Here is a 7473-nt window from a genome sequence, read left to right on the forward strand (position 1 = left end):
CTGGTTTTTGCACCTCTCAGTGATAAATCTGGATGGTCTTATTCATCTTTGGTAAAGAGAACTCAACATCTGTTTTTCCAGAAAACAAGTGATGTGGACTCTTCTGATGTAGTACAGTTTCAGGTTACTTTTCTGAACGCAGCGGTGGACTGTTCAGTGATGATGGTTTTCCTAAGTACACCTGAGCCCATGTGGCGATATTTGTCACAGAAGCATGACGGCAGTGCTGCCTGAGGGCTCGAAGGTCACAAACATTCAAAAGTGGTTTCCTTTCCTTCCCCTTTACGCACTGAGATGTCTCCAAATTCCCTGAATCTTTTCACAGTATTATGTACTGGTGATTTTGAAAGACCTAATCTCTCTGAAATCTTGCATTAAGAAATGCTACTTCCCTTTGAACTTACGTGAAGGTGAGAGCCACAACCCATCCTTACTTGTGTAAGCGACAGGTTAAGTGTCACCACTTTAGCCACCCGGGAATAAATGCCCGTCAGGTCAGCTCCGAGTTTCTTCTTTCCGCTGTTGCTGCTGTGTGGTGTGGTTGTGTATCGCTGCTCTGTCCCGTCATTCGAGGTATGTAATGCCTGCAAATTTAACAGTGTTGTTCTGTTATGTAGTGCGCTAACGTGGTGTGTGTGTGTGTGCGCTTATACTGTTATCCTAGATTGACGCTCTATGTGATCCGTGCGAGGTCTCTGGGAAAGACGGCCTATGAAGCACATAAATGTTTGCAGAGATTCAGAGGTGTGTGTGTGTGAACCACAAAGGTACTCTAGTGTATAGCTAACCGCTGTTTTTTGAATTAATGCAGCCACTGCTGCTTTGCCTTGTCTGAGTTATTAACACAGTAATGTAGCCTACCTGTTTTTTATTATTTTAAACTTATTTTTAATTGAATCCTTGTCCTTTTTTATTGTTATGACCTGTTTTATAGTGTGTGAGGAGATTTTATTACTTTGTTTTGTTATATTGTGTTTCGTTTTAGTGATTTTTAATTTGACTTTGATTTCAGAAAAAGCTATTGACATAACATTTTAACCAAGGAGATCTCCTGATTGTGGCTCGGGGTATTTTGGTCCAGAGGTGGTGACGTATAATAGCTGGCTTATTTTAATAACATTGCATGTACTTTTAAGTGTGATTTGTGTGATTTTTTTATTTTGTTATATTGGTGTGTTGAAGTGTTTATTTATAGCCCCTTTTATTCAATCCACACCATGGAACTATAGATTGCCGCCACTCGTTACCAAGAGCTTTCGACTCAACTCTCCTCTCATTAAGTATTATTGGTCATTGATTCTTTTCTTTGCATTATGTTCTTAGCTTATTTTTATAGTTATGTGTAGTTTGCAGCTGTTTTATTGTGTCTGTTTGCTCAAAGGAAAAACTGTCTCTGATCTTGCCTGTGCTGGTGGGAATCGCCAGGGTTGGTAAAAACTGTTATTAAGTTCACATTTCAACTCTTTGAGTGAAAGTCCCAAGGTGACTTGTCAACCTTTACTTATCGATTTGGGTCGAGTCCTCCATTGGGCCCGGTTACACTTGCAAAGACTGAGCCTTTAGCGGATGCTAATTTAATATCTAATCATGACACCTCACCAGTTATCAGTCAGCCTGCTTATTGTGGAGTCTTCCAAACAGAGCTTACTTGAATATTCTGTGCACTTTTCAATCTTACTTCAACTCTGTCCACACCTTTAGGTGTGTTGCAGGCATGTAATTGTAAGTTAAAATTCACAAAATACAATTACACTGGTCAATAAAACTACTGAAAATCTTTTCTTTGTACTTTTGTCAGTTAAATAAAGGTTCATGTAAATTGAAAGATCACAGGGTTTTTTTTATTGCTTTTTGGAAAATGTCCCAACTTGTCTGGAAATCCGATTCGTACATGATGACGTGAGGATCTTCCAGCCTTCATTTTCTTTGTTGTTCATTTTGTCTTCCTCTTTGTTCCAACACCACCTCTTAAGCATGGCTAAGGCTTGTATATTTTAGTTCAAAGTTCAACTGGACTAAACTCGGCCACATGAATGAATGATATGTAAATTCAGTAACAAAATACATCCTGTCCTATTTTTATTAACGTCAGGCAGCTCAGCTGATGGGATGAGTGCAAATAGTTCAATGAAAAAAAGACACTTGGAAACAAGAATTTGCAGATTTATTGTTGTATCAGGATTAAAAAAACATACATGGAAGTAGAATCAAAAGTTTCCATAAATTAAAACTCTAAAAGATAGACTTAGCTTTAATATATGGCACAAATGAACTGAATGCGCTGTCAAGAGGTATGATCTGGTAGTCGGTCGTTGACAGTTCGTGATCTGACACCAAACACACACATAATTTTTACAAACAGGACATGATATATAATAAATTTCAAAAGCATTTTTGATAGAAGATTCAGTCACGCTCACTGGCAGAGCTGCACACATACATAATTTGAATGCTGGCTGTAGCAGAATATACTCTATGGTATAGATTTTAATGAATCTCAGAAATATGGTATCAAGTCTCAAAGCTCTTTACTCTACAAAAGTGTTGACTCTGTTGCCTGTTGTGTGTCAGCTGCATCACTTCAATAAACCTATTTCTCCTGATATTTCTCAGCTGTCTGCGCTGCAGTGGTGAAAAAACACTGTACTGCTACTATTGCTACTCCTAGTACTTATAGGGCCAGATTTACTAAAGGTCTGCGTGAGCAAAAACGTGTGCTAACTTGATATCAGCAGCAAATTAACACGTAAGCTGATCTGCTAACGGTGTGCACGCAGAATGACGTCTTCCAAAAGTGCAACATAGCACCTGTTGTTCATTTACTTCTTTTGCCTTAATGAATATAAAATTTGGGGCGTTTCAGTTTTATTGTGCAAAGTAACGGGAGGGTAACCTGCTAATACATTTATTTATACACGCAATGTGATCTAACGAGCCTAAACGCAATTTCATGTGAGTGCAACAGCATCTGGATTTAATAAGTTTGAAAGGAAGGTGCAAACCGCAAAGTGTTGCAGAGATGGCTGCTGTTGTCAATGTGAGATGGAGACACAGCCGTAATGAAAGAAGACGGAGAGAAAGGTTTTTTTCATTTGTGTCAATGTTTTTGGCAGGACTGAGGAACGTGCACATTTTGCCTCTCCAGCCATGCCGTATTGGAGTTGTTGGCTGATAAGGGCTGATTCGGAGCCAGTTACAAGAAGGAGTCACGTAATACCTGGCACGCCCAAACTTTTGGCAACTCTGCACCCGGCCCATTGTGCTCTTGTGAATTATTTCATTGACCTACCAAGGAAAGCTACCAACAGTGCTGCTGCTGTTGCACCACCAGCAAATTTAAGCCAAAACTTTTCAAAGACACTGGTTTTAGCCCTTTGTGTGATCTCCTCTAGTGACATGTTTGGATATGATTGTCTGATATGCTCTTGTTCTTCCTCTGCTTTTCTATTCGCTTCTTGGAGCATCTCATTGGTAAAGTAGCCTCCTTTGTTGGCCTCAATCATTTTATCTATTGTCTTGAGTAGCTCTTCTACCTGGAACTGGTTGCTCCTGTATCCATCCTGTTGGTTGTTCTTCCAGTATTTATTATCAATGATGTGGCACCGGCACTCACACTTCCTCACCATATCACTCAGATCTTTACTTCGCAGGACAAACTGCTCGATAATCTCTCCCTCAGCGAGCTGGTCACCATGTGTAAAGAGAACTATGGAATATTTTAAAGCTTCTTCTGAGAAATATTCTTGGAGTTTATTTATGACAGCCTGCTCATGCTCTGTGTATTTCTCCACTTTGAGCACAATGAGAAAAACATGAGGCCCAGGAGCGCACTCTGTGATGCACCTCAATATCTCAGGCTTCATCTCCTTCTCAGACCTCCGTGTGTCAAAGAACCCAGGAGTGTCAATCCACTTAATGCTTCTTCCATTGACAGATATGTTTTTGCTTGACATTCACTTGTTCCAGATAAGGCTGAATGGTCTACCTCGAACACAGTCTCTCCAGATATGGTGTTAGCGATGCTGCTCTTCCCGATTCCAGTTTTTCCCAACACCACAATCCTTGTTAAAGCTAGAAGACGATAAGTACTTTGTGTCAGTAATATACAATATTAGTGTAGTTTCTCTCTGGAGTTTCAGTAAATATACATTGAGAAAAGTGGCACCAAAGTAGTGAAACGTTGCTGACAACAAAAGCTTACTAACATAACTGGCAAATGAACTGAATGCTTTGTTCGGCTTCGGATGACCGTTGAAGGTAAAACCTCCTGGAAGAGTTTTATGAAGTAACTGCATGATAAGCAGCAACACCATATGCATATTCATTGCTATAATGGGAATTGCTATTACTTATACAAAATACTTACATCCTTATTCACATGAAATGCAGGGACTTTTCAAAATAAACATGTTTATTTACATGTTTAACCATCTTTAATGAAATTGCTTTCACTACAAACTACAATTGCAATTTATGCAATTTATTTTGGAAGCATATTTTCTGTAATTCTTTCTTCCTGACAGCAATCAATAAATCAAATGCTTTGACACTTATGATGATGATTGTTGTGATGATAACGATTATTGTTGTTGTTATTAATATTATTGTGAAGCACTTATTTAATACCACAGCAAGTGATAAAAAAAATAAAATAGAAATAAAACAATAAAATATGACTAATAATAACTACAAAGGATATAAGAGAACATAAAACAAGAATAAAATCCGTAAAATAAATAGGCAGCTCAGATAACTTCAGGAGATGCTTTCTGATAAAAGTGCATATTGTGATGTATATTGTGCAACAGACTTAAAAGAAGACACTTCCTCGGGCCCGTTGTTTCCGAGCCTGGGAGCCCTAAAACTAAGCACGTGTTCATAATAAGTTCAACGATCTAAAATATAATCTGGAGCCGGGTCATGGAGAGCCAAAAAAGCAATCAATGAGATCTTAAAATCAGGCAGGGAGTGGATGTAAAGGCGCTGAACCAGGTGTGATGTTATTGGACCTCTTGGTTCTTGTTTAAAGCACGCAGCTTATTCGTTGCAGGGCTTTTTGATTAAGACAAGAGAAAAGGCTGCTGCAATTATCAATTTTGTGTATGCTTTGGATCATCTCTAATAACAGTACTGAATATATAAAACGAGCTGATGTGAGGAGAATAATAAGCAGAACTTACCATCCATGCTTTCAAAAAACAGGAGATCAGTGCAGAGTTGAAAATTCTTAGATCTCCAGGATGTTGTGACTGTGTGTCTTTTCTACTGTCTTGCTCCGGTTTGCCTCTCACTTTGTCTTCCACCTTTGCGGCCAGCCAGTGTTTTACACAGAGCTCTTTTTTTATACCGTCATGTCTGTACAGTAACACCCAGCTCGTTTGCATATCAAAAAGCTCCACAACCAAAGATGTTATGTGAGGACGACGTAAATGTTTTCTTTCATTATTTTACAGGCTTAAAGAAAAAACTATTTGGTAAAACTATTATCCTACTCAATAAAGAGAAATGATGAGTGATATAAATAAGCAACATGTGAATTATTCTCAACATTTAAGTCACATAGCTTTAAATAACAACTAAAGCACCGAGGCTTGTTCTGAAGTTCTGAAGATAAATTACTGTCATGCCAGAGGTACGGATGAATTTAGATGGTTTACAGCTTCTGATCTGCTGGTATTACTTATACCATCTCACTAATCTTGTCTCAACAATAATCATATTAATAGAAAGCTTTATTTTCTGGGTCAAAATGGCAGCGTTGTCTTTTTATACCTCTTTATGGGGAGTGTTTATTCTGTGGGTGAGGCAGTGGTGGACACACCATATCAAACGTCATGTAAACATTAACATGAATTAATATCTGAAGTTGGCAAAATCACATGACATTCTGTTGTGTGCTTCTTGACTTTATGTTTATCTCCATAAGTGTTAATGTGTTTCACCCTCCTATACAGATACACCACAAACTGACAATAATCTAAATGCTATATATTAAACTGCTCTCTAGTGGGCAGGTGATGCCACTGCAGTTTCCAGATGCCTTCCAGATGCCTGATGACTTCATGGCCAGAGTCCGTCCATCCATTCATCATCAACCGCTTATCCTGCGTACAGGTTCGCGGGGGGCTGGAGCCAATCCCAGCCGACACAGTGGTGACTGGGGAGAAACGGGATGATGGGGGAGGATGGGGCTGGGCTCATTCTAAAATCTATGACCATCTCCACTGTCTTCAGAGCGTGGAGCTCCAGACTGTTCTGGCTGCACCAGGTCATAGATTACAGGGACTCGTCCCCACCACGCTCAGCTGGGGGAGCTTGTCCTGCAGCAGGGCCGGGATGATGGTGTGTTGAAATCCACAAACAGGATCCTGGTGTAGGTTCCTGGGGAGTGCAGGTGCTGGAGGATGTAGTGAAGGGCCATGTTTACTGCATCATCTACAGACCTGTCGGCTCTGGAGGCGAACTGCAGGGGGTCCAGGAGAGGGTCTGTGATGGATTTAAGGTGGGACAACACAAGGCGCTCAAAAGACTACATTACCACAGTGGTCAGGGCGACGGGTCTGTAATTGTTTCGTCCTTGGTTTTTTGGGGGTGATTCCCAGGAAATTACAAACTATAAAATACCATCAAGAATTCATACAAAACTGCGTTTTTTTTTTCATTGTTGAGCCAGAGGCTGGTGTATTGGCGACATACAGTGCAAGGCATATGCAATAAAAACAAATAAACACTGATTATGATTTCATGTGGACTTTAAAGCTGTTATTTTAAGATTAAAAACTACATAAAGTAGTTTAATTAAAGGAATTCTTCCTCCACCACTCTTACGTTTTTAGCACACTGTCCCTTAATTGTAAAATAAAAAGCAGAAATCCCTCGGCGCATGCGCACTCTGCCCCAGGGAGAAGTAAATGCGTCAACTTTTGTTTTTGGACTTTTCTCTTCGAAGTGTTGCGTGTTTACAGGACATGGTGAGTGAACAGACTCTGTTCTTTTCATTTGTTTTGCAGTTGTGTGAAGTGTTAACAGCGTCGAGCCGCCTGAATAAAGACACAGGAAGTTTGTGGTGAAGAGGAAACGGCAGGAAAAGCTGAGATTTAGGGCAGAAAAACATGAAAACACGAAGGTAGTGACGTTGATTTGAGCCCTAAAAAGGGGCGTTTTAAGAACAAGTCCGGTTTGTTTAGTTTGACTCGATAGTTGTCAGATAAAACGACAGTAACGCTGCTGAGCGTTTAACATGAGATTCACCTGCTGTGTGAAATAAAGGAATCTTAAATATATCTGCTGAATACTGATCCACTAACTATATGATTGAGTTTTCTTCCCATTATGTCGCGTTTTGTTCACATGCCCCCCCCCCCCCCCCTTGTTTGTTTATTTTTCAGTGTGCGCACGCGTGTTTGAGGCCTTCACCCAAACTATAAACAATTCAACAAAATACAGCATTGCTGTTAATACATCAGAAAGTAC

The 7473-nt window shown here is 39.8% G+C and overlaps 1 pseudogene; it reads right to left on the reverse strand.

The window, feature by feature from the left end:
• Positions 1-2973: 2973 nt before the first annotated feature.
• Positions 2974-5311, reverse strand: LOC119911156 (annotated as a pseudogene).
• Positions 5312-7473: the final 2162 nt, after the last annotated feature.

The sequence above is a fragment of the Micropterus salmoides genome, unplaced genomic scaffold (assembly GCF_014851395.1).
Source record: "Micropterus salmoides isolate LMB-PRFRI ecotype aquatic unplaced genomic scaffold, ASM1485139v1 Ms_hic_scaffold_1926, whole genome shotgun sequence".
Taxonomy (NCBI): Eukaryota; Metazoa; Chordata; class Actinopteri; order Centrarchiformes; family Centrarchidae; genus Micropterus; species Micropterus salmoides.